This window comes from Delphinapterus leucas, chromosome 6, assembly GCF_059928025.1.
Source record: "Delphinapterus leucas isolate spDelLeu-1000000601 "Yukka" chromosome 6, BTC_Dleu_Yukka2, whole genome shotgun sequence".
Taxonomy (NCBI): domain Eukaryota; kingdom Metazoa; phylum Chordata; class Mammalia; order Artiodactyla; family Monodontidae; genus Delphinapterus; species Delphinapterus leucas.
The window spans coordinates 96751218-96778283 of record NC_143134.1 but is presented as its reverse complement, the minus strand read 5'-3'; the positions used below and the strand labels follow the sequence as shown (position 1 = coordinate 96778283).

The window sequence follows — 27066 nt, the reverse complement described above, 5'->3', positions numbered from 1 at the left end:
AAGGATAAGTGACAAAAGTTCTGAGGTTTTAAAAGAGCATTTAAAATAAAGTTCCTGATCTTCATACCTTAACTCCTTTGGAGACAGTTATTAGAACTAGTGATGTTTATAGGCTCAGTTTTCATTTCTGAGAGGAATCCCATCATTGCTGTCTCCTTTTTCACACCCTTGACTTTAAAACAGAACTCCGTTTTCTGTAGGAATGCAGGTTTGTGTCAAAAAATTATATATAAAAATGGCATCATAAGTACATTCTGTTCTTTCTTTTTTGTTTTTATTTTTAGGGTCTAGAATTTATTCCTTGTCCTTGTTTTCTCCAGTCTTATAAATCTCTTTTCTTGGTTTTCATAAACGATCATGTTTTACAATAAAAGTAAATATATGAAATTTAAAAGTAGTACATTACAAACTATTTGGAAAATTGGAAAGAGAAGAAAAATCACTCTTAATTCTACTGTACCACAACAGCTATTGGTTATATTTTGATGATTCCCTTCTAGACTTTTTTCTACCCATATATATTTTTTTGAATTTTATTTATTTTTTATATAGCAGGTTCTTATTAGTTATCCATTTTATGCATATTAGTGTATTTATGTCAATCCCAATCTCCCACTTCATCATACCACCACCGCCCCACCACTTTTCCCCATATTCTGTTTTATAACTTCATGTTACATAAGACTAATACAAGAGTACCCATTTCTATCAAAAAATAACCTTCACAGTGTAGCTTTGAAGGATAAAATAATTCTCTTGATAAATCCCCAATGAGACATTTAAGTTATGTCTAATTATTTTTTAGTTTCCTAAACTATACTGAGATGTTCATTTGTGTGGAGAAATCTGTAAATTCATCCATAGATACTTCTATTGGCTAACTTCTAGATGTAGAATTGTAATCTCAAAAAGCATGGCTATTTTTAAAGCTTTAGAAGTACACTCACAAATTCCCTTCCAGAAAGACTGTAGCAATTTACCAGCAGTGCAAGAGAGTGACTGTTTATGGTGTCTGTGTTAGTTAGGGTTCTCCAGAGAAACAGAGCTAATAGGATATAAAAGGAGATTTATTATGGGAAATTGACTCACACAATTATGGAGACTGAGAAGTCCCACAACCTGCCATGTATAAACTGGAAACCCAGGAAAGCCGGTGATGGGATTCCCTCTGAATTGAAGGCCTGAGAATGCGGGGAGCTCATGACGTAAATCCCAATTTGAGGGCAGAAAAAGAGATGAAATATCCCATCACAAACAATAGGCAGAAAAGGGGGCAAATTCCTCCTTCTTCAGCCTTTTTGTTCTATTCAGGCCCTCACCGGATTAGGTGATGCCCACCCACATTAGGTAGGGCAATCTACTAAGTCAACGATTCAGATGCTAATTTTGTCCAGAAACACTCTCACAGACACACCCAAATATAATGTTTAATCAAATATCTTGGCATCCCCTGATCCAGATAGGTTGACATATAAACTTAACTATCACAGATCCACCCCTTGTCAACTTGGCACTCATATCCATCTCTTTAAGCCATACTTATTTTCCATATAAAAACAGTAACAAGGTTATAATTCCACCTAACATGGTACAACTTGCATGCAACTGAAAGCCTAACCCTTTTGCCAGAAGAGGAGCTCTTGAAAAAGAACACGCTCATTAACCTAGACTTTTCCACAGAATTCAAGGAAGCCAAATTGAGGTGAGACAGAATTGTCCCTTTGGACCTCGTGATTAAGGTGTTTACATGCGCACACAACCCCTACCAGTTAGTTGCATGTCTTTAAAACCTACTATAACTCTAAAGGCCTTTGTGTCTTGTGTCCCAGTAGTAACAATCCCTTCTTGGACTTCCCAGACACGTACGTGAGTCAGGTGCAGCTTGGGGACCTGGCCAGCACCGGGATGCTGCCAGTGGACATCCCCGTACAGGAAGGTATCCGGAGCTGCACTGCTCTCGACCTGTAGGGAAAAAGAATTGCAATCTGAAAAAGGGACTCATGAGAATATTTGCTGCTTCTATCGGGGCATTGAATCCAGGAACTATGAAGAACATCTCAAGCAGTAAATATTTATCATAGCATACTTCCCTCATCTGTGTATCTAGTGACCATGGCACAGTGTACATTTTTGCTGCCAAAGATCCAAAAGAATAAACAGTCTAGTTTGGCATCAGCCAGTTTCCTTCCAAAATACTTCATTTCCAAATGGAGTTTTCCCAAATTTCAGGTTCCCTCAGCTGATCACCCCATTGAAGTGCTGGGTGTGTCTCTCAGACCCCTCTGGGGCTAACGCTGGCACACTGTGGACCTGTGGGTAAAAGGCAGGAAGGGATTGCCCCAATGACCTTTGGCCTCAAAGCCATATGAAGTCTTTTCCTTTCCTAAGGAAGGCTTTCCATTTATTAAGAGAATAATTACCAGGGCATAAGTAGATACTTAAGTGGCTTTGAACAACTTGTACCTGACTGTTGGTTTGTTATCTTATCACAGTTCAACTGTGAAATTTAGCTCTAGCAGTTCCACTGCATCCTTTACATTTAAAATTTGAGGGGACTCCATATAAACTTAGGAGCTGGGTTGAGAAAAGGGTGAACAAATTGAAATTTGTTTTTGGCAACAGCTTCCCTCCTTTTTACTGGGCCTACAGTGAAGAAATGAGCAAATTGGCAAATGTTAGTTCTTACAGTGTAACAAGATTTAAATAGGATAATAATACCAGCAGCTCACCTTAGAAATGGAGAAAAATTCCTTCTCCAGTCTGAACATGAAGAAAAAAGACACAATTATGCTAGAAAACACAATGTGAACATTTCCCCTTGTGTAAATTAAATGTTGGGATTTTTCCGTGCCTGTAACATTGTTTGGTTATGTGTGCACACATGCTGCATGCCACCGTCCCCTGTTTCTGTGTTGGAGTTGTTACAATCGACGCAAAACACCAGACCCCCAACAGTGAGAGCATGTTGTAGTGTCACTGTGGGGAGTAGCCATCCTTCCTAGGGGGCTTGACTGGGTCTCTTAAACAGGAAGAGTCAGCTTTATTCAGGGTTAAGACTCAATTCTCTGTTATGTGTAGGGATCAAAGCAATGCATAGACTTTAAAAATTAGTCATTTAATTTAGAGTATATGAAGGAAAATATTCTACACCTCTTTCAACAAAGTGATACAGGAGAAAGTGTCCTCTGGTGATTTCTGTCGGTGTTGAGAATAATGCTTTAGTCTGTCATTTCTACTTATGTTTCCCGACATCTTTTTCTCTCCCCAACGTTTATAAGAGCTACACACTAATATTTTGAAAATGAAAGGCACATTTTAACATTGGGTAACTACAATAAGTTATGGGCTCTATATTGTTAAGTACTATTTGAAGCATATATTTAGTTTTCTTAAATTCTTGATAAAGAAATTTAATTTTGTGTTTTTGATTTCGGGTTGCAAATATTTAGAATCAGTACAGCAGCAAATTCTCAGTTTTGCAACAAACATGACAAAGAGACTAAAGCGTGAACATAATATGGTAATTATGCACTTCGTGGTCTTGATCTTAACCCAGGTGTCCTTAATAGGCTCCCACTGGCAGCATGATATAGAGTCCAGATCAACAGCTTAACCAGCTTGCTAAAAAAAAAAAAGAAAGCCCAGACTTCCCCATTAGGGGCATTCCTGAGCATCCTAAAGCATCTATAATACAAAGAAAATTCCCTTCCTCCCTTAATTCAAAAGAAGGAAATTGGGCTTCCCTGGTGGCGCAGTGGTTGAGAGTCCGCCTGCCGATGCAGGGAACACGGGTTCGTGCCCGGTCCGGGAAGATCCCACATGCCGCGGAGCGTCTGGGCCCGTGAGCCATGGCCGCTGAGCCTGCGCGTCCAGAGCCTGTGCTCCGCAACGGGAGGGGCCACAACAGTGAAAGGCCCGCGTACCGCAAAAAAAAGAAAAAAAAAAAAAAGGAGATGAAGAAGACCAATACCCCAGTAGAAAACTGGTAATAAGACATAGAAAAGCAATTCACAGAATATGGTTGTCCAATAAGTATTATGAAACAAGCCTCACTTCACATATAATAAGGAAAAATAATTATTAATTATAATGTTTTGCTTGTCAAGCTGTGCACTTCTTAGTGCAACTACAAATTAGTAAAAACTGCGCAAAAAGCAGTTTGGCAATAAGTGGCAAAAACTTTAAAAGTGTAACTTATACTTTGACCCAACATTTCTATTCTAGGATTCTGCCCTTAGAAAGCCACCAGAGCTGTGGAGATGTGAAAAGTGATTCATGTACAAGAATGAACATTGCAGAGTTCTTAAACTATAGAAAATTAGAAGCAATGTTAATGCCCACTTGTAAGTTAATAGTTGCATCATTTATGAAATAACCTTATAGTGCAATATTATACAGCTATTAAAATATTGTTTTCAGAGGACATTGAATATTATAGGAAAACACTTATGGCATAATTTAAATGAATGGAAATAAGTGATAAATATATATTATATATGTGTGTATGAAAGGAGTGTGTGAAATATTTATGATAGTTATTTCTAGGTCTTACCTTTATGAATAATTTTTATTTTCTCCTTTATACTTTGTCAGTGTTTTACTATAAACATACAATCCATTTTTAACAGAAAAGCACTGTTTTATTTTAACACCTAATAACTTCAAGGGAAAAAAATCCGTGAAACACTATTAATGCATTTCACTTCCAAAATATATTTCATTTTGATAAAGTTTTTGTTTTGTTTTCAATTCCAAACTTGTGCTTTAAATTTACCTTTGTGGAATAAAATTCTCAGTTTTAGGAAGTGACATTTTAGCACTTGTTATTCTATTGGAAAATTTTACCAGACTAACCCTCAGTTCAAACTAGTAGTGATTGATGGTTACATATGTTGAGTAATGCACACGGAGTTTTCACAGGAACAGAAACATTTGTAGAGATTGATAGAGCAATTCTTTTCAGACAATACCACTTTACTTTTCTAGACATTCACACTAAAACAAAAAAAGCAGTTTTCTTAGTTTGATCTTTTCACTTCTTCATTTGTTTTGTGCAGGCATGTCTTCTGAACTTTTTTTTTTTTTGCGGTACGCGGGCCTCTCACCGTTGGGGCCTCTCCCGTTGCGGAGCACAGGCTCCGGACGCGCAGGCTCAGTGGCCATGGCTCACGGGCCCAGCCGCTCTGTGGCATGTGGGATCTTCCCGGACCGGGGCACGATCCCGTGTCCCCTGCATCGGCAGGCGGACTCTCCACCACTGCACCACCAGGGAAGCCCTCTTCTGAACTTTTGTGTCTGTGAAATAGCGCTCTGGATGAAGCAAACATAAAATTCATAAATAAAAAGTTCTTTGATTATATGCACAATCCTGAGGAAAGCATTTAATTACATCATATCTTAGATTTTACATTTTAGAAATTGGGATAATATTTGCATTATTACTATGGTTTTAAATTTTGTGTCTCAAAGAGGATTCGCATTCTCATTACGTCCAGGAGGCCTTGCAATTGTCCCACCACAACTACCAATCTGATTATGTGCTTCTCTTCTTAGGGATCTTCAAATTCTCCCCCTGGCCTTCAGGATAGTTACAGAGACGTTAGCACTGCTTTGAAGGATTTACAACCTATTTCCTCTGCCCAAACTTCTGTCCCTTCTTCTCGCTACTCCACCTCTACCACTCTTCAAGCTGTATTCCAGCTATCAAGATTTTCCAAAAGAGCTGGCTCTTTCCAAACTCTGTGTCTTAGTTGGCTTTTCCTTTTTCATCAAATATGTGTCCCTAGCTTTTCTGGCTAGCAAGAAAAGCTTCAGCCTGTAAGATTCATCACAGGTGCAATTGTCTTAGTGAAACCTTGCCTGCTTGCCCCAAGATAAATTAGTCCTTCCATCTTTATTCCCACAGCACCCTCCAGACAGCTTCCCTTGTACCATTTATTGATATTATGCTGTTATATACATATATAATTGTTAATTTATGGCTGTGCCTGCCACTGGACTGTGGGCTTTGTGACGATGGGAATGGTGTGTTTCCCATTGCTGGATGTGTTCAAGTCCAGTGCTGGAACCAAAGGATGAGGCAGGCTATAGTAGGAACCCAGCCTTGGGTGGGTGGTTTACCTTGATGACTGTGAGTCCCCTTTTAGTTCTAAGCATATGGAATTCCCATGCCCAACTCACCATTCTCAGTGGGGAAGGGGAAGGAGAAAATTGGGGCTAGGGGCTGGGCAGAGGGTGAAGTTCCTAGTAGCAGTATATCTTTTCCAGTTTTAATCAGCACCTTTAATAAATACATTCCTTTCTCCTCACCATTTCTTGAGATCCCAGGGCTCTGATAAATGAAAAGCAGCTCTCCTGACTATAAAACATTTGAGGAAACTGCTGGGCTGATAATAACTAATGTTATTAAGCATTTGCTATGTGCCAGGCATTCTTCTAAGTGCTTTACATATATTAATGCACTTAATCCTCACAATAACTCCGTGAGTGAGGTATCATTAGTGTAGGTGAGGAAAGGCAGGCATAGCTCATAAACCTTGCTTAAATATATATTATGAGTAAGTGGCATAGCTATGATTCACACCCAGGCAATATGATCCAGGTCCCTACAGCTTTCTGCCAGCCATGGTCAAGGGTACATTGTCCTCAGAACTATTGCCACCTTCTCCAATTGTTAGCCTCTTAACACTTAGTTATGGGGCTCAAGGTAGCACTACCAGAACATAGCTGTTTTCTGAAGTAGTTGCCTTCAAAGTCCAGGAAACAGCTTACCAAGTTCATGTCACCTTGTTACCCTCTGCTCCTCTCATTCTTCTTACTCTCGTTACTCCGCTTTTCTTTCCTTCACTCCCATTTACACACTGTAGCCAATTGATATGAAAATATACAAATATGATCATGTTACTCCCCAGCAAAACAGTCCTTCAGTATCACCCACTGCTTTGGGGATGATGTCCAAACAGCTGAGCATAAAATGCAGAGCCTGGGGCTTCCCTGGTGGCACAGTGGTTAAGAATCCGCCTGCCAATGCAGGGGACACAGGTTGGAGCCCTGGTGCGGGAAGGTCCGACATGCTGCGGAGCAACTAAACCCGTGTGCCACAACTACTGAGCCTGCGCTCTAGAGCTCGTGAGCCACAACTACTGAACCCACGCACCACAACTACTGAGCCCACGTGCCTAGAGCCCACGCTCTGCAACAAGAGAAACCACTGCAATGAGAGGCCCGTGCACCGCAACGAAGAGTAGCCCCCCCACTCGCCACAGCTAGAGAAAGCCCGCAGGCAGCAACGAAGACCCAACACAGCCAAAAATAAATAAAATTAAAAAAAAAAAAAAAGCTTTGCATGAGGTGGTCCCACTGTGCTAGTGTCAGAGCTGGGCTTGGTAGAAGCCAGAAGCAAAGTAGGGGATTAGGCCATAAGGAGACCCTGAGGGCAGCTTCAAGATGTGAGGCTTAGCGCATATATATGCCCTAAATGCCCCAGAACTTCTCCAAATCCACGGGGTTCTCTCACACATTACATATGTTGTCCCTTCCCTGACCTTTGCTCCTCTTCCAGATGAATTTGTATTTACTCTAAAGTACTGAGCAAGGCCAGACCACAAAAGGCTGGTCCAGGCTGGAGGAGTAACTGCTGAGACTTGGCTTAATTTGTTTCACGGGATTGGGCAGAGGAAGAAGTTAAACTGAGGTGCAGTTGCAGCAAAGGCCTTAGCTGATGCCATGCTGTATACTTTTCCCAAGGTCACTGTAACAAATTACCATAAAATGGGTAGCTTAAAACAGTGCACATATTTTCTCTCCCATTCTGGAAGCCACAGACCTTAAATCGGTATCACTGAGCCAAAATCAAGGCATCTGCAGGGCCACGCTCCTTCTGGAGGTTCTAGGGGAAAATCCACCCCTTGCCTCTTCACGTGGCTGCTGGCATTCTTTGGCTTGCAGCCACATCACTCCAATTTCTGCCTCTGTCTTCACATCACCTTCTCCTCACGTGATTACATTTAGGGCCCACCCTGCTAATGCAAGATCCTCTCTCAATCATTAAACCCTCTGGTTAACCACATCTGTGAAGACCTGGTTTCTATACAAAATAATATTTCCGGGTTCCAGGGATTAGGACTTGATATCTTTGTGGGACTGTTTTTCAGCCTACCACATATGGAGATCTCTGGAACTCAGATTACCCACCAGAATTACCCTCCGTCAGAGGCAATGCAGTTAAGCGTTTGCATACTTGAAATGATAAATCAGGCTGCCCCCGGCAATGGAGGCATTGGGACCCCTTTGGAGGAAGGTGATTTCCAGGGGAAAAAACAGCTTTGAGCCTTCAACAGATAACACTGCTGGCAGCTAGGGTTGAGGGCTTTGGTTCTAAAGGGGTGATCTGGGTGGTGCATCACTACACCTCTTCAACCTACTACCTTTTTATGGCCTGTGACTGTGCCACAGTTGCTGATTTCTGGTGTTTATTTCTTACTGTGTCATGAAGCTTTCTACTGCACTGGCCATTGCCTACCACAAGGGTATAATTTAAATATCACTTTGTCTGTAAACCTTCCGGTATCTTGCCTTTCTCCACCTTCTCCTCCTCTGCAGAATTAGTCTGTCTCTTTTCTGTGTTGCCATGTTACTTTATTCATACCTCTTCTGGTACTTATACCCATTGTGTAATGATTAATATTCACCAGTACGTCTTCCCTTACTAGACTGTTAGCACCTTAAGGGTGGGGTACCTGACTTGTTCCTGTTTGTAATCGTCTCAGTATCTGGCAGACAGTAGGTGCTCATAAATGTTGAATGAATGAACCATTAAATGTAGCTTAAAGCAGCCACTCTCTGTCTCTTCATCAGTTGGTGGAGCAGACAGAACAGCCAACTATGTGAACGAAAGCCATCAAGCATGTCTAATCCAGGTGATTGAGTGCATGTCGGGAGGCAGTAAAGTAAACAATATCTCAAGGGTCACAGCTGTTTCACTCTGCCTTTCAGCCAAGAAATGCCATGATTTACTTTCTGCTCTTGCCAAGGATGAAGAAATAAAGTCATAAAGAGTGAAAGAGTGAGGAATTACTCAGTTTGGATGGACAGGTCAATCTGCTTGCCCACCTGTGGCCAAGCGAGCATGATCAAAGAATAATATACTTTCACCTTCTATCCCACTTCACAGTCTTTATTCTTTAACAAAAAGGAAGGGATATTCAATGAGAAATGTAGTTCCAATCCTGATAACGCGAACAAAGTTGGTTTTATACACAGATGACAGTGGGTATCCCCAACATTGTAGGGACTCTTCCAAAATTTCTGCCTCAGATATACCCCTTCTTGCCTCAGGTTGCTAAATTCTAAAAGCGTTCCTATGTGTATCTATTTCACAGGGGCATTAGGAGGATTTAACAGATTAGGAATTAATGAATGTAGAAACTCCTACGATAGTACACATGGTGCGTACCTAATAAATGTGTTTCTTTTCTTTATTTTCCTGAAACAGTTTAAGTTCAACAAGTCATTTATTAATGTGGAAGGTTTGGAGGAACAAGGTCAATGTGGCAGTTAATATGTGTTTTATTTTGAAATTTTACATTTTTTGAAGTAACATAAGTACATAGTAAAAGTTCAAACAGTATTAAGCAATATTAAATGAAAATTTTTTTTTCTGTCCTCCTCCCCACAAACCTTTTGTTAGTGCATTTATTCTAAACAATATGCTGAAATCTACTTTTCTCAATATATCAGTTTTAAACAGTAGCTATAAACTTTGCCTATGAAAGATTAGGAATTTAATTTATTTATACTACTTCTTCCCTACTAATTTTATTTGTATTGCTACTTAGGTCTTCAATTGGTTTCACTTATAGCTCTAAGTAATATATATAGAGAGATTTACATATAAATCTGTTTCTATTCTTGTCATCATGTAGATTGCTCCTTGATACCTGCCATTTAAATAATAAAATTATAAATTTGCAGAACCTCATACCCAATGGTTTACAGGTAAACTGACTGATTGGTGGGGGAAGGAAGGCTGATTTGTAGCATTTTCCTATTTCTGTGACTGATTTCAAGCTACCAACCTGCCTTTACATTCCCTTTTGTAATTATAATCATTTTCAATACTTCTCCTATGGCTTGACTTTTTAACAAAATCAATAAGGTGCACTTGCAAAATTATGATAATGGAAATGTTATTCAATATACAATCAAATACTATGTTTTCCCATAGAGAAAGAAAAGTAATCTTGATAGGAAATAAGTAGATAATCAAATAAGCTAGAATTTTCAAGTTCCAATTGTATTTTAGAAAATAATTAAAACCCTCACTCTGAAGGAGAACATGGCTCTTCCAAAATTCAAAAAGAAAATACAAGGTAGCAGGAATAATAGATAACAGAAAATGGGTGCTAACATAGCTTTAATCACAGGAGCATGCTGTTTTGCAACACAATTGGAAGGATATCCAGCAGTTTTAGCATTATTAAGGGTTACCACCGAAAAGAGGATAGAGACAGAAAGTTATTTCCTAACCACATCTAATGACCCCAGAAAGGAAACAAGCAGGAATATGGACCTAGATTCCTAGCAGGACTTTGAGTGATGTGAAACAAAGGGGAGATAGATTTGTGGTGTTTTATAAACATGTAAAATCACACCTTGCTTCCTGAGAAATTATTAGCCACTGCAGACCTGTTGCTTCTCCAAGTACCTGTAAATACTGAGATGCAAAATTGCCTATCTTCTTTGACTCATTTTACCTGTTGGTCTCCATCATTTGTTGGAACAATAGAAGTTTCTGTGATGATTAAAATTTTTTATTTCTTCACTGCTCAGTTTCATTCATTCAGAAGTAGTCACTAGTTACGTGTGGCTATTGAGCGCTTGAAATGTGACTAGTACAACTAGAAAAGGAATACTTAACTTTATGTAATTTTAACTCCATGTAAAGCTAAAAGCCACATGTGGCTGGTGACCATACTGGCAGTACAATTCTTAAAGAAGCCATGGACTAAGGAAAGACAAAGATTTCTCCATTTCTCCACTGGAGAAATAGTTTGGCCTGGGAGTGAAATATCTGCTCAGCTACTGCTTAGAAAGTTCTTCTTGCCCTGGGGGTCTGGGTCACACAGTGAGGAAGAAATAAGAGTCAGCAATTTGATGACATTAAAACAGTGCTACTGGAGGCTAAATAGTCTAAGCATAAAAATCAAATAGAGTCTTTCATTTCATTCTCTTCATTGCTCAAAATCACAATACAGTTTTTGGTTCATATTTGGACTATGATGTTTTTGCATATATTTCCGTAGTTATTTCTGGAGATTCTAAATGTTTTTGTTTTACCTGGTGGGCAGAAGAACTATATGCCTTCAAAAGCTTCCAATTGCTTTTTTAATGTTACATGTTTAGTGGAATCCACTTTTCACAAAGACACTGTTCTCATACCTTGTGAATTCCTCCACTAATTTAGGCCTCTTGCTTTCTTTAACTGCTGAGCAGCTAGCTGACATCTTGAGTTTTCTTGTCATATTACTAAGTTCATTTATACATTCAATAAATATTTGTTGAACACCTACTAAATGCCAGATACTGTCATAAACACTGGGAAATCAGCGGTGAACAAAACCAAATCTCTGAACTCATGAAGTTTATATTTCAGTAGGGGAAGAGAGCAGGTAGACAAATAAAACTAATATTCCAGGCAGTTAGTATAAAGAAGACTAAGGGGGATAAAGGATGCCATGAGTGGAGACAGGTATGTCACTATTTTACACAGGTTGGCATGGAAGCTTTTACAATAAGATGGCAGTCAGAACAAAGGTCTAAAAGAAGAAAGAACAAAGTTGTGTGAATATTAGTTAAAGAACGTACCAAGCAGTGGGAACAGCAAATGCAAATGTTCCCAGGTGTGGCTGCTCTTTGTTCATGGACAGGGTTTGTTAATCTGTCCTAATTTGTGGGAATGGGAAAGCACAGACGGAACACCTTAAAGAAGGTTCAGCTCTGGGGCAGGAACACCTTTATTAGAGATTCCCGTTTCTGCCTTTGTTTGGTTGAGATAGAAGATCATGACTGCAGCCTGATTCCCTGTGTGTGTGTGTGTGTGTGTGTGTGTGTGTGTGTCTGTGTGTCTGTGTGTCTGTGTGTCTTTGTGTTAGGGATGGAGGTGTAAGACAACTCACCTGCCTATTGGGACAACAGTTCCCTAACTGCTTAGACTTTTTCATCATAGCCCAGTTGAGTTCTGTGTCCACAACTTCTTCTTCAACTGCAGATTTTCTTTATTTGTGTTGTGGACTATTTTCTTTCTCTGTTATGATTTATCAAACAATCCAAACTTCTTAACATATTATAAAAATTCCTCAATATCTCTTATCACTGATGGCTCCATTCTCAGGCTGGGGCTGTATATAGATTATTCTTTACTTACTAACATTTTAATAGAATTTTGGAAGGAAAGTAAATCCATGTGCTGCCTTAAGCTTGAAGTCAGAATTCTGAGCTGATGTGGCTGGAGCATGAGGGAGAGCAGACTGTATGGGACAGTCCTGAGTGAGCCACCACAGTGAGGAGAATACTGGAGAATCAACTCTTTACTGCTATGTTCTGAGAGCCCTAGTGTATGAAGATTACAGTAACTAGACTATTACAGTTTTGTGATATACTGTATGCTAAAAATCGATGTTGTAAGACTGCAAGTCAGGGGCCTCACAGACTGAGTGACTTAGGAAGTGTCCATAGGAGGGTGAGATATAGTTAAGGTCGGGGATATAGACATCAGTATCAGTAATTCAGTGACATCAATATCAGCATGAAATGGATATGTCCCTTGAAATATATCTCAAATGAGAGAACAAGTTCTAAAGAGTCTTGGGTATGTCATTTTAAAAGATTATGTTTTAAAGTCTTCTATTCATTCTTCCAAAAATGGGAAAATCTTGAGGAGGGCTAGCCTAGTGGTTAAAATAAAGACTCCAGTACCAGATTTGGGGGTGGGGGGTGGGGGTTGAAATCTATCTGTTAAATGCAACAGCTTGTTAAATAAGCAGTAGCCTGCAAGCCTGGAAGACTGGGAGCCAGAAGTGGTACTCAGGGATTGCAGCTCAATTAAATGAATGTGTCCTGATCATTAGATGGCAGTCCCAGTGCTGGTCCCTGAGACCAGAGAGACAGTAAATGTATTTTTCCTGTGTATAGGGAGCTTACAACTAAATAGGGAGATGGCATAAAGACATTATTCTTGTGTAACTTTTCTAGATTAAATTCAAAATTAAAGATGTAATATTAAAAATCACATCTTATAAGCTCACCATTAGAATATGAACTCTTTTATAGGTACATTAAACTGTGTTTTTAAATCACATCAGAAGCTATGTATCTCAGCAAGATGCTAGCACATAGTAGAAACTAAATGGAACTGGATGGAAATGCAGGAAACTATCAACAAAATTACTAACAAATTTGATAATAATGTGTAATGAAAATATTCTAAACACTAAAAGAGAGGAAGAAATTTAGAGAATTTCTAGTCTATCCTCCACACTTTTTATAAATAGAGAAACTGTGACCTGGAGACTTATCTGGGAAAGACCTAGAATTTAAGGCAAGATGCAAACTTTCAGTCAGAAGTTCTTTTTCACTGAAGTTACAAGACAAAAATCTCAGATAAGGCTCACACGGCCCACACAAAAGCACAGAAATCAATTTTATTATGTCACAGCACCCACCATAATAGCCAGTTATGCTTCTCTTGTCTTCTTTCACTTTAACAATTATCCATTCATTCAAAAATATAAAGAGAAGTATCAATTCCAAGACTCTGTTTTAAATGCTGGAGATATAGCCCTTACCTTCATGGAGTTCATGGTCTAGTAGGGAACACAGATAAAAACAATATAATATTATTGTTATATATAACAGTTATATTAGTATTACAATCATATGTAATATGTATAAATATATATACAACTATGTACATATAAAATAATGATAGTCCTTTTTCAGGAGAGAAGTGGAATGGAAGGCAAGATCTCAGTTACAAGCTCACTTGAAACTAAAATTTTCCTGCTGTGGTAAACTTAGGCCTATTCAAAACTAGAGTGTGATTATTTCTGAAGACAGAGAGAGAAGGGAGCATTTCATTTTAAAATGAGTATTGATTTTTTTCTTACTAGAACAGAACATACACATTGTGAACAATACAGAAAATTATAAAGAGGAAAGCAAAAATACCTAGTAATCCCATCTCCCCACGTTAGTTACACAGATAACACTGTGGAATATTCCCTTAAAATCTTTCTCCTAATTATATGACATTATTTTTGGAAGATAAAATAATTTAAACTACTTGACATATTGGAGTATTTTAATAGAATACAGTTCTAATATTCCAAAGCTTTTTTGTACTTTCTATTTCACACGAATAAATTACCTATACTTCTTTGGACTTGCTGAGCAATAACCAGAAGCTACTTTCTCTCTCTTTCGAGTGCACTTCTGTCACTATTTTCCAACCACCTTTCTTCCCTTTTTCTCTCCCCTCTGAGCCTGTGATGATCACATTATTCTGCATCTTTCAGTCTTTAGCTTCCATGTTACCTCGGCTGAGTTGAAATTCTCTCCTAGTAGAAGGTTTATTCATAAAACAATATTAAGAATAAGATAAATAATTGATATTTGAACTTGACCCAGTTGGTCTCTCCTCAGAATAGTAAAACAATTAATGAGAACAAGGATGTAAAGAACTTCTAAATCTCAATTCTACAGAGATATAAAGCACCAATTATTTAAATGTGGGATAAACTTATAATTTTTCTTCAAAGGACAGGTGAATATTCAGATCTACCTCAGTGGGATACTATCTTATGAAGAAATCCAGGTAGAAAAGGAAAAATATCAAGGACTTGGAAATTCTGATGTACACAAAATAGGAGAATTCCAGGAAAGCTGCAATGCTTCAAATAAAAAGTTCTCATTGACTGAGTAAAACATTATTCATGATGTTGTGATTAGGATAACCTTAAGTGTAGCACTTCTCAGAGAACTTATCTTTAACAAAATCATAATGCAGGGTTGTTATTAGCTAAAATTATCATATTTTTTATTTCTGTCTGGGCCATGTTTTTAGAACAGTGCTTAACAAAGTGTGTGTTCAACAAAGATTTGTTGAACAAATGGCAGATAAGTGAATGAATACTGGGTTGGTCTTGGAAATGTTGGATTGTAAAATTTAATCTGTTGGAGGCAGAATTATACTGGGCAGTGAAGTTCAGTTACAGGTTTTAGCACTAAGGTGACCCTGATAGTCATTTAAAAGCATGGGAACAAAAGTCGGGAGCAATACTAAATGGTAAACTAAAATTGGGTGACCAGGATTCTGGGAGCAGGAGTAGAGCCAACTTCTGGGGAAAAATAAGACTGTAGGCTCCACGATGTTGAGGGCCACATCAAGTGGTTACACACTGTTGCATTTCTAGCAGAGCACAATGCCAGGAACAGAGTAGCAGCTCAGAAATAATATTTGTGAGTTGGTTGAATAATGAACTCTAACCCAGAAGGGTTGGCAAGCAGGCACGTAAGAGTGTATGAATGTGTTGGTATTTGCTCAGAAACATCAGTCACAAGACAGCAAGGAATAATTTTTTATACCTAATGAGTAATTGTTGTTCCACCCATTTTCATAGGTTTAGTCATACGTTCAACAGATTTCACCCTGGGGTATCTCAAATGGCCCACATATCTTCTCACAGAAGTTGACAGAATTGATTCTGGTTACTTGGGTAATATGGATAGATTTCACACAAAAGCAGAAATGGTGTATGGTCTATTTCTTAGCACAGTTTCACCTTCTAAAAGTTCAAGATTTAGGAAGGAAATGAGAGGACCTTCAAGATGCCAGAGGAGTAAGACATGGAGATCACCTTACTCCCCACAAATACATCAAAAATACATCTACATGTGGAACAACTCCTACAGAACACCTAATGAACGCTGGCAGAAGACTTCAGACTTCCGAAGAGTGTCTTGGTGCTCCGGCCGGATTTCAGGCCTGAGCCTCTGAGGTGGGAGAGCCGAGTTCAGGACACTACACCACCAGAGACCGACCAGGCCCATGTAATATCAGTCGGCGAGAGCTCTCCCAGAGATCTCCGTCTCAACGCTAAGACTCAACTCCACTCAACGACCAGCAAACTCCAGTGCTGGATACCCGATGCCAAACAGCTAGCAAGACAGGAACACAACCTCACCCATTAGCAGAGAGGCTGCCTAAAATCATACTAAGTTCACAGACACCCCAAAAGACACCACTGAACACGGTCCTGCCCACCAGAAAGGCAAGATCCAGCCTCATCCACCAGAACACAGGCACCAGTCCCCTCCACCAAGAAGCCTATACAACCCACTGAACCAACCTTACCCACTGGGGGCAGAAACCAAAAACAATGGGAACTACGAACCTGCAGCCAGCAAAAAGGAGACCCCAAACACAGTAAGTTAAGCAAAATGAGAAGACAGAGAAATACACAGCAGATGAAGGAACAAAGTAAAAACCCACTAGACCAAACAAAGGAAGAGGAAATAGGCAGTCTACCTGAAAAAGAATTCAGAGTAATGATAGTAAAGATGATCCAAAATCTTAGAAATAGAATGGATAAAATACTAGAAATGTTTAACAAGGACCTAGAAGAACTAAAGAGCAAACAATGATGAACAGCACAATAAATGAAATTTAAAATTCTCTGGAAGGAATCAATAGCAGAATAACTGAGGCAGAAGAATGGATAAGTGACCTGGAAGATAAAATAGTGGAAATAACTACCAGAGAGCAGAATAAAGAAAAAAGAATGAAGATAATTGAGGACTGTCTCAGAGACCTCTGGGACAACATTAAATGCACCAACATTCAAATTATAGGGGTCCCAGAAGAAGAAGAGAAAAAGAAAGGGACTGAAAAAATATTTGAAAATATTATAGTTGAAAACTTCCCTAATATGGGAAAGGAAATAGTCAATCAAGTACAGGAAGCACAGAGTCCCATACAGGATAAATCCAAGGAGAAACACGCCAAGACACATATTAATCAGACTATCAAAAATTAAATACAAAGAAAAATATTAAAAGCAGCAAGGGAAAAACAACAAATAACATACAAGGGAAACCCCATAAGGTTAAGAGCTGAACTTTCAGCAGAAACTCTGCAAGCCAGAAGGGAGTGGCAGGACATAATTAAAGTGATGAAAGGGAAAAACCTACAACCAAGATTACTCTACCCAGCAAGGATCTCATTCAGATTTGACAGAGAAATTAAAACCTTTACAGACAAGCAAAAGCTAAGAGAATTCAGCACCATCAAACCAGCTTTACAACAAATGCTATAGGAACTTCTCTAGGCAGGAAACACAAGAGAAGGAGAAGACCTACAAAAACAAACCCAAAACAATAAAGAAAATGGTAATAGGAACATACATATCAATAATTACCTTAAATGTAAATGGATTAAATGCTCCAACCAAAAGCCATACACTGACTAAATGGATACAAAAACAAGACCTGTATATATGCTGTCTACAAGAGACCCACTTCAGACCTAGGGACACAAACAGACTGAAAGTGAAGGGATGCAAAAAGATATTCCATGCAAATGGAAATCAAAAGAAAGCTGGAGAAGCACTTCTCGTATCAGACAAAATGGACTTTAAAATAAAAAGTATTACAAGAGACAAAGAATGACACTACATACTGATCAAGGGATCAATCCAGGAAGAAGATATAACAGTTGTAAATTTATGCACCTAACATAGGAGCACCTCAAAACAGAAGGCAAATGCTAACAGACATAAAAGGGGAAATCAACAGTACAGGACTTTAACACCCCACTTTCACCAATGGACAGATCATCCAAAATAAAAATAAATAAATGCAAGCTTTAAATGATACATTAAACAAGATGGACTTAATTGATATTTATAGGACATTCCATCCAAAAACAACAGGATACACTTCCTTCTGAAGTGCTCATGGAACATTCTCCAGGATAGATCATATCTTGGGTCACAAATCAAGCCCTGGTAAATTTAAGAAAATTGAAATCATATCAAGTATCTTTTCTGACCACAATGCTATGAGACTAGATATCAATTACAGGAAAAAAACTGTAAAAAATAAGAACGCATGGAGGCTACACAATACACTACTAAGTAACCAAGAGATCACTGAAGAAATCAAAGAGGAAACTAAAAAATACCTAGAAACAAATGACAATGAAAACACGATGACCCAAAACCTATGGGATGCAGCAAAAGCAGTTCTAAGAGGTAAGTTTTTAGCAATACCATCCTACCTCAAGAAACAAGAAACATCTCAAACAACCTAACCTTACACCTAAAGCTATTAGAGAAAGAAGAACAAAAAAACCCCAAAGTTAACAGAAGGTAAGAAATCATAAAGATCATATCAGAAATAAATGAAGGAAACAATAGCAAAGATCAATAAAACTAAAAGCTGGTTCTTTGAGAAGATAAAAGCAAAATTGATAAACCATTAGCCAGACTCATCAAGAAGAAAAGGGAGAAGACTCAAATCAACAGAATTAGAAATGAAAAAGGAGAAGTAACAACTGACATTTCAGATATACAAAGGTTCATGAGAGATTACTACAAGCAACTTTATGCCAATAAAATGGACCACCTGGAAGAAATGGACAAATTCTTAGAAATGCACAACCTTCTGAGACTGAACCTGGAATAAATAGAAAATATAAACAGACCAATCACAAGCACTGAAATTGAAACTGTGATTAAAAATCTTCCAAAAAAAAAAAATAGCCCAGGACCAGATGGCTTCACAGGCAAATTCTATCAAACATTTAGAGAAGAGCTAACACCTATCCTTCTCAAACTCTTCCAAAATATAGCAGAGGGAGGAACACTCCCAAACTCATTCTATAAGGCCATCATCACCCTGATACCAAAATCAGACAAAGATGTCACAAAAAAAGAAAACTACAGACCAATATGACTGATGATCATAGGTGCAAAAATCCTCAACAAAATACTGGCAAACAGAATCCAACAACACATTAAAAGGGATCATACACCATGATCAAGTGGGGTTTATCCCAAGGATAAATGCAAGGATACTTCAATATGCACAAATCAATCAATGTGATACACCATATTATCAAATTGATGGAGGAAAACCATATGATCATCTCAATAGATGCAGAAAAACCTTTCGACAAAATTCAACATCAATTTATGATAAAAAACCCTCCAGAAAGCAGGCATAGAGGGAACTTACCTCACCATAATAAAGGCCATATATGACAAACCCACAGCCAACATCGTTCTCAATAGTGAAAAACTGAAACCATTTCCACTAAGTTCAGGGACAAGACAAGGTTGCCCACTCTCACCACTCTTATTCAACATAGTTTTGGAAGTTTTAGCCACAGCAATCAGAGAAGAAAAGGAAATAAAAGGAATCCAAATCAGAAAAGAAGAAGTAAAGCTGTCACTGTTTGCAGATGACATGATGCTATACATAGAGAATCCTAAAGATGTACCAGAAAACTACCAGAGCTAATCAATGAATTTGGTAAAGTAGCAGAATACAAAATTCATGCACAGAAATCTCTTACATTCTTATACACTAATGATGAGAAATCTGAAAGATAACTTAAGGAAATACTCCCATTTACCATTGCAATAAAAAGAATAAAATACTTGGGAATAAACCTACCTAAGGAGACAAAAGATCTGTATGCAGAAAACTATAAGACACTGATGAAAGAAATTAAAGACAATACAAACAGATGGAGAGATATACCATTATCTTGGATTGGAAGAATCAACATTGTGAAAATGACTAAACTACCCAAAGCAATCTACAGATTCAATGCAATCCCCTTCAAACTACCACTGGCATTTTTCACAGAACTAGAACAAAAAATTTCACAATTTGTTTGGAAACAGAAAAGACCCCGAATAGCCAAAGCAATCTTGAGAAAGAAAAACAGAGCTGGAGGAATCAGGCTCCCTGACTTCAGACTATACTACAAAGCTACAGTAATCAAGACAGTGTTGTACTGGCACAAAAGCAGAAATACAGATCAATGGAACAGGATAGAAAGCCCAGAGATAAACCCACGCACATTGGTCACCTTATCTTTGATAACAGAGGCAGGAATGTACAGTGGAGAAAGGACAGCCTCTTCAATAAGTGGTGCTGGGAAAACTGGACAGCTACATGTAAAAGAATGAAATTAGAACACTCTCTAACACCATAAACAAAAATAAACTCAAAACGGATTAAAGACCTAAATGTAAGGCCAGACACTATAAAACTCTTAGAGGAAAACATAGGCAGAACACTCTATGACATAAATCACAGCAAGATCCTTTTTGACCCACCTCCTAGAGAAATGGAAATAAAAACAAAAATAAACAAATGGGATCTAATGAAACTTCAAAGCTTTTGCACAGCAAAGGAAACCATAAAGAAGAGGAAAAGACAACCCTCAGCATGGGAGAAAATATTTGCAAATGAAGCAACTAACAAAGGGTTATTCTCCAAAATTTACAAGCAGGTCATACAGCTCAATATCAAAAAAACAACCCAATCCAAAAATGGGCAGAAGACCTAAATAGACATTTCTCCAAAGAAGATATACAGATTGCCAACAAACACATGAAAGGATGCTCAACATCACTAATCATTAGAGAAGTGCAAATCAAAACTACAATGAGGTATCACCTCACACTGGTCAGAACGGCCATCCCCCAAAAATGTAGAAACAATAAATGATGGAGAGGGTGTGGAGAAATGGGAACCCTTTTGCACTGTTGGTGAGAATGTAAATTGATAAAGCCACTATGGAGAACAGTATGGAGGTTCCTCAAAAAACTACAAGTAGAAATACCATATGACCCATCAATCCCACTACTGGGCATATACCCTGAGAAAACTATAATTCAAAAATAGTCATGTACCACAATGTTCATTGCAGCTCTGTTTACAATAGCCAGGACATGGAAGCAACCTGTGTCCATCAACAGATGAATGGATAAAGAAGATGAGGCACATATATACAATGGAATATTATTCGGCTGTAAAAAGAAGTGAAATTGAGTTATTTGTAGTGAGGTGGATGGACCTAGAGTCTGTTATACAGAGTGAAGTAAGTCAGAAAGAGAAAAACAAATGCCATATGCTAACTCATATATATGGAATCTGAAAAAAAAACCATGGTTCTAATGAACCTAGGGGCAGGAGAGGAATAAAGATGCAGACGTAGAGGATGGACTTGAGGACTCGGGGAAGTGGAAGGGCAAGCTGGGACGAAGTCAGAGAGTAGCATTGACATATATACACTACCAAATGTAAAATAGATAGCTAGTGGGAAGCAGCTGCATAGCATAGGGAGATCAGCTCCGTGCTGTGTGACCACCTAGATGGGTGGGATAGGGAGGGCGGGAGGAAGATGCAAGAGGGAGGGGATATGGGGATATATGTATACCTATAGCTGATTCACTTTGTTATACAGCAGAAACTAACAACATTGTAAAGCAATTATACTCCAATAAAGATGTTAAAAAATTTAAAAATAAATAAAATTAAAAATTTTTAAATTTAAAAATTAAAAATAAATGAATAAAAAAAGAAGGTAATGGTATAAGAAGTATTTGGTTTTTCCCTTTTTATTTTCTCTTACCTCTGTAGCATTGAGCAATAGGCTCCAGGGATACTACAAATTGGTATTACTTTCACTTTATTAATTAGTTTTAACAAAAATCTATTTGGTGTTACATCCCATTTGTTAGTTGGGAAAAGTAGAATTTAATTTATTAAGTCCATGCTTTTCAAACTTTATGTGCCTTAGAATCAAAAAATCTTGTTAAAATGCAGATTCTCATTCAGCAGGCTGTTGGTGGGGCCTGGGAGTATGCATTCCTAACAAGCTCCCAGGTGGTACTTTGCAGCTAGTCCACCTACCTTCCTTTAAGAAACAAATAATTAAGAGACACAATCAAGGTCACAAAGCTAAAAATGGTGGGACCAAGATTTGAACTAAGCTCTTCTTACTGTAAATCTGAGACCAGGCAGAATCGAGTTCTACTTTATTTTCCCCAAAGATAAGAGAACAAAGATTAGTGAGAATCTATCACTTTCTAGACAATGTCTCACACGCTGTGGGTAGGAGAGAGAATCCTAATTACTCTGATAGGAATCAGGAGACTGTAATAGGAAACCTACTCTTCTCCCCTTGAGATGGCTTCCAGTAGAACTCCTCCTGGATTTCACTTTCTGTTATCAATACCCGCTCTTGCCAAAGTTGGCAGTGATCTCCTTGATTATAAAAACACAGGACATTTTTAAAAACTTAACAGCTCAGAAGTATTTGACACTGAGGACCATTCGTTTCTCCTCTCTCTTGCTGTCCATCCTAGTGCTTCACTTGTGTTCTACCTCTTTGGCAGCCTCTTCCCATCCTCCTATGTGGGCTTCTTTCTTCTGCTACTCCTTCATTCTTGCATCTCCTGAATATTGGTTCTTGGACCCAGCCCCCATTTCATTTTGCCCTCTTTCCCTATGTGATCAATGTTTAACCCTCTTAGGGAATTCAACTTTCACCTGCAAGTTTTAACCTCCAGATTATATCTTTAGCTTAGATCTCTATACTCTTCATGTCATATACAAGTACTTATTAAATATCTCTACTTTTGTAACACACAGACACCTCAAATTCCAAAACCAAACTGAATTAACTCATCATTTTTCCTTAAATTATTTTTTTCCATTGGGTCATATATTTGGTAAATCCATCCACCTGGCTTCCCTCCCACATTTAATCTATCTAATCTTATAGACTGACCATCCTAAATGGCTCTCAAAATAACTCTCATCTCTCCACCCTCACTGCCTCTGCCTTATTTCAGCTTCCTGATATTTCTCTCCTTGATCACTGACAAACCCTCCTAACTTCCTGCCTTAATTCCTTCTAATCAATTTCCCATCAATAACCATTCTAGAATACTCATATGACTGTGTCACTGTCTTGCTTAAACGACTCCCCTTGTTTTCAGTATAGTTGGTAAGTTCCCAGAGTAACATAAAAGATTCAGGATTCCCTTTTCTACCTTTCCTGCATCATGGTCCATCACTGATCTCCTTCTTCTTACGAGCAAGGCTATAAGCATCCTGGCCTACTTTTCCTTTCTCCATATGGCATGCTTTGTCATAGATCTGTGCCTTTCTACTATCAATCTATTCAGAGCTCCTAGAACACCAAATGGCATTTGCCAAGCTAACCTCTACACTTCCTCTAAGGTATCGCCCCTTCAAGGAAAGCTTCCATAATTCTTTCAGGCTGGGTATCTATCTCTTGTATGTACTAACACAGCACCTATGTTTATATCTTAGCACTGGCAACACTGTATTAATTTTTTATCTGAGTCCTTTTAGATTATGAGCCATTTGAGGACAGTGAATGTCTTGACGTCTGAATTACCAGCACCATGGACAGTGCCTAGGAAAGCCCGGAAACTCAGTCAGCAATTGCTGATGAGTGTTGTTAGGGAAGGGCCACTTTCTTTTTTTATACTTTAATGTTATTTATTTATTTTAATGTCTTTATTGGAGTATAACTGCTTTACAATGGTGTGTTAGTTTCTGCTTTATATCAAAGTGAATCAGTTATACATGTACATATATCCCCATGTCCCTTCCCTCTTGTGTCTCCCTCCCTCCCATCCTCCCTATCCCACCCCTCTAGGTGGTCACAAAGCACTGAGCTGACCTCCCTGTGCTATGCGGCTGCTTCCCACTAGCCATCTATTTTACATTTGGTAGTGTATATATGTCCATGGGGAAGGGCCACTTTCTTGATGAATTAGTCAAGGGCGTCCTTTCAATGTCCCTGCCATTTTACAGGAACCATAGATTATAAATCCATAGATTATGGATTTAATTTCTATGAACAGTGCATAACCAGACACATCTGTTAAGAACATTCTATAGTTAAGTACCTTCCTCCTAGCAAATATCATTTCATCATTTACCAGGTCGTCTAATTGTCATGCTGACAAGATTAGACTGGGTCACCTGTCATCTTTGCTTTCACCCAGTAGCATACTGTTGGTAAAGGGAGTGAATGGATCTCAGACCAGTTGCTTTAACTCTTTTCTCTCTAACTTTATGTCAAGATGGGGTGATTCTCTACTCATAATAGAAAGACAAAATTAAATGCCTTAAATGGAGACATAAATGGAGGTGGTGTTCCTGTGAATTGGTGCTTATTCTTATTTTCCAGAATCTTTTGGGTTAATGCATTTTTACTTTTTGTAACATAAGCAAAATAGTTCAAATTATAAAATTAACACCTGATCATCTTAAAAGATTCAAGCAATATAAAACATTCAGACACCTCATCATTTTAAAAGATTCAAGCAATATAAAACATTCAGAGGAGCAATATCACAAATTACATATACTCCCACATTCCAGTGATAAAGAATTAAAATTTTGATGTATACCTTTCCAAAATAAATGAGATCACATTATGTATGCTATTATGTAATTTTCTTTTTTGAAATTAATTATATCATTCATTTATTTTATAACGTGTACAAACATGTTGTCAAAATCAAAATTATTGTCATGAAAAAATGTTTTATTTCTCTCCAAGAGATTTCAAAATGCACAGTGGTAGAGTAGAATACTAATTACTAAAATCTATGTTATTTTAAGGCATTATCAAAATTTGGAAATCACCAACCTTATGTTTTTCACATTTTTAGAACAAAACATTTTAATTATGTGAAGAGTTTTGTAGAAAATAAATGTGTTGTTCAATATGCTAGCCATTTGCCACACATGTGGCTATTTAAATTTAAATTAATTAAAATGATATAAAATTAATAATTGAGTTCCGCAGTTGCACTAGCCATGTTTCAAGTGTCAGTAGCCACATATTGCTAATGGCTATAGCGTTAGACAGCACGGACATAAAACATTTCCATCATCACAGAAATTTCTGTTGGGGAGTGTTTGTGTAGAGTTCTAATAAATGTGTCACAGTTTAACAAACAATTTGTTGAGCACCAAGTATGTGTCAGATGTTATGTTAGGCACTTTTCACTTTTCCCGTATGTTATTTAATACTCACAAAAAAGGCTGTGGGAAAGATATTGTTATCCAACTTTTCAGGTCCGCCCCCCCGCCAAAAAAAGGAGTCTCATGGAAGGCAACTGATTTGATTGAAAGGGTTGGAAATCAGTTGTAATCTGTCTAACACCACAACATTAGTAGCTGGTCAGTTGGGGCACTGATACATACACTGATGATTTCCCCTGTCAGAATAGCAAGGAAACCCAGCCCTTTGCATTCCATGTTGTGAATCAGGAATTTGAGGACATGCATCTCCATCAACTTCATTCTTCTCTGTGGCCACATCTCCTCTAATTGACCTGGACTGTTGGCCTGTGATCCTCAACCACTTCCTTAAGGTCTTAAAATGCAAGCTTCTTGACATTACTTAAAAAACCCATCACAATCTTTTCTGAACCTAACTCTCCTGCATTATCTTTTCCCACTCTCTACTTCCCAGCCTGGGTGACAGCCATGGCAATTAATAATTCCCAAAGGGTTATGTTGCCCATGTCTTCACATATATTGTTCACTTGGCCCAAAAGCCTCTTTTACTCTTTTCAACCTGTTTAACCATTGATGATATTTATTACTCAGTGCAAGTCCTGCCTCTCCCAGGATGCTTTACCTTAACCATGGACTATAACTTAGGAGTCCGCCAGCATGTTCGTAAGTGCCCTGCTCTTAGCTCTTCCATAAGTCACACTTACCACAGTATAATCATTGGTTAACTGTGTGCTTCTCCATTGACTATAATCTCCTTAAGAGCTAGCCCATTTCTTTTCTTTTTTTTCTTTTTTCTTTTTTCTTTTTTTTTGTGGTACGCAGGCCTCTCACTGTTGTGGCCTCTCCCGCTGTGGAGCACAGGCTCCGGATGCGCAGGCTCAGCGGCCATGGCTCACGGGCCCAGCCGATCCGTGGCACGTGGGATCCTCCTGGACCGGGGCACGAACCCGCGTCCCCTGCATCGGCAGGCGGACTCTCAACCACTGCGCCACCAGGGAAGCCCTAGCCCATTTCTTAATCTGCCACAATACCAGATATTAAGTATAAATGTTTAACTCCAACTAATGGGACAACTTGTTTTCCAGATAAAAGAATATATTATCCAAAGATAGGGAAGTAGAAGGAGAGAGAATTCTCTCTCAGCAAAATTGACTTCAAAGGATCTGTGTCTCCATCTTTTATTCACATGCCATCTTCTCCAAAAACAGGTCAGGAGAGTCACCTGTCTTTGATGGCCCTGATACCAAATGGTCTCTAGGAATACCTTGGCTGCTTGCTTCAGATTATGGGGAGAAAGAGGACAGGCCCCATAAAGAAGAGCCTGTGGCTACCCAATATGGGGGCAGCACACTTGTCTGATAACTTTGTCCCCCTCTAAGGCTGGAAGTGAACCTCTTTTCATGTGCTTGCAAGGGAGGCTTCTTCCTGCCATCTCCCAACTCCCAGCCACACTGTCTGAATCATCCGAGATGATCACCTCCCGACTCCTTCATTAACTCTCCTCTGTGCCAAACAGAGCTGGCTTGCTGTGGCACCTGCCATAATGTGTCACAAGCTGACAGGCAATCACTTCGTGGAGGGTACTGCTCTGCTACAGAGCACACATCAGACTGACACACTGCCTCTCCTTGATGGGGAAGAGCAGTTTTACATCCTTAGGTAGAAAAAAACTGGTATAAAATGTCAGGCTCCCATAGCAATATGACGTGCATAGGGACATTATAAACACAGGAGTTTTTATAACTGTTATTCACCCTCCTGGCCTTGGGATGTGTGACACATGGTTATGATAATCACTTGCCCTCAGCTCAAGCATATGGATTCATTTATCTGTGCATTTATTCATTCATGTATTCAACAAATTTAGGGGATACTTTCTAAGATCCAGGTACTTGCAGGAGGTGCCAAAGGGACCCAGGG

General features: G+C 38.6%; 1 pseudogene; it reads left to right on the top strand.

Moving 5' to 3' along the window:
* The first annotated feature begins 1574 nt into the window (after positions 1-1574).
* Positions 1575-27066, top strand: LOC149749010 (WD repeat domain phosphoinositide-interacting protein 3 pseudogene; annotated as a pseudogene).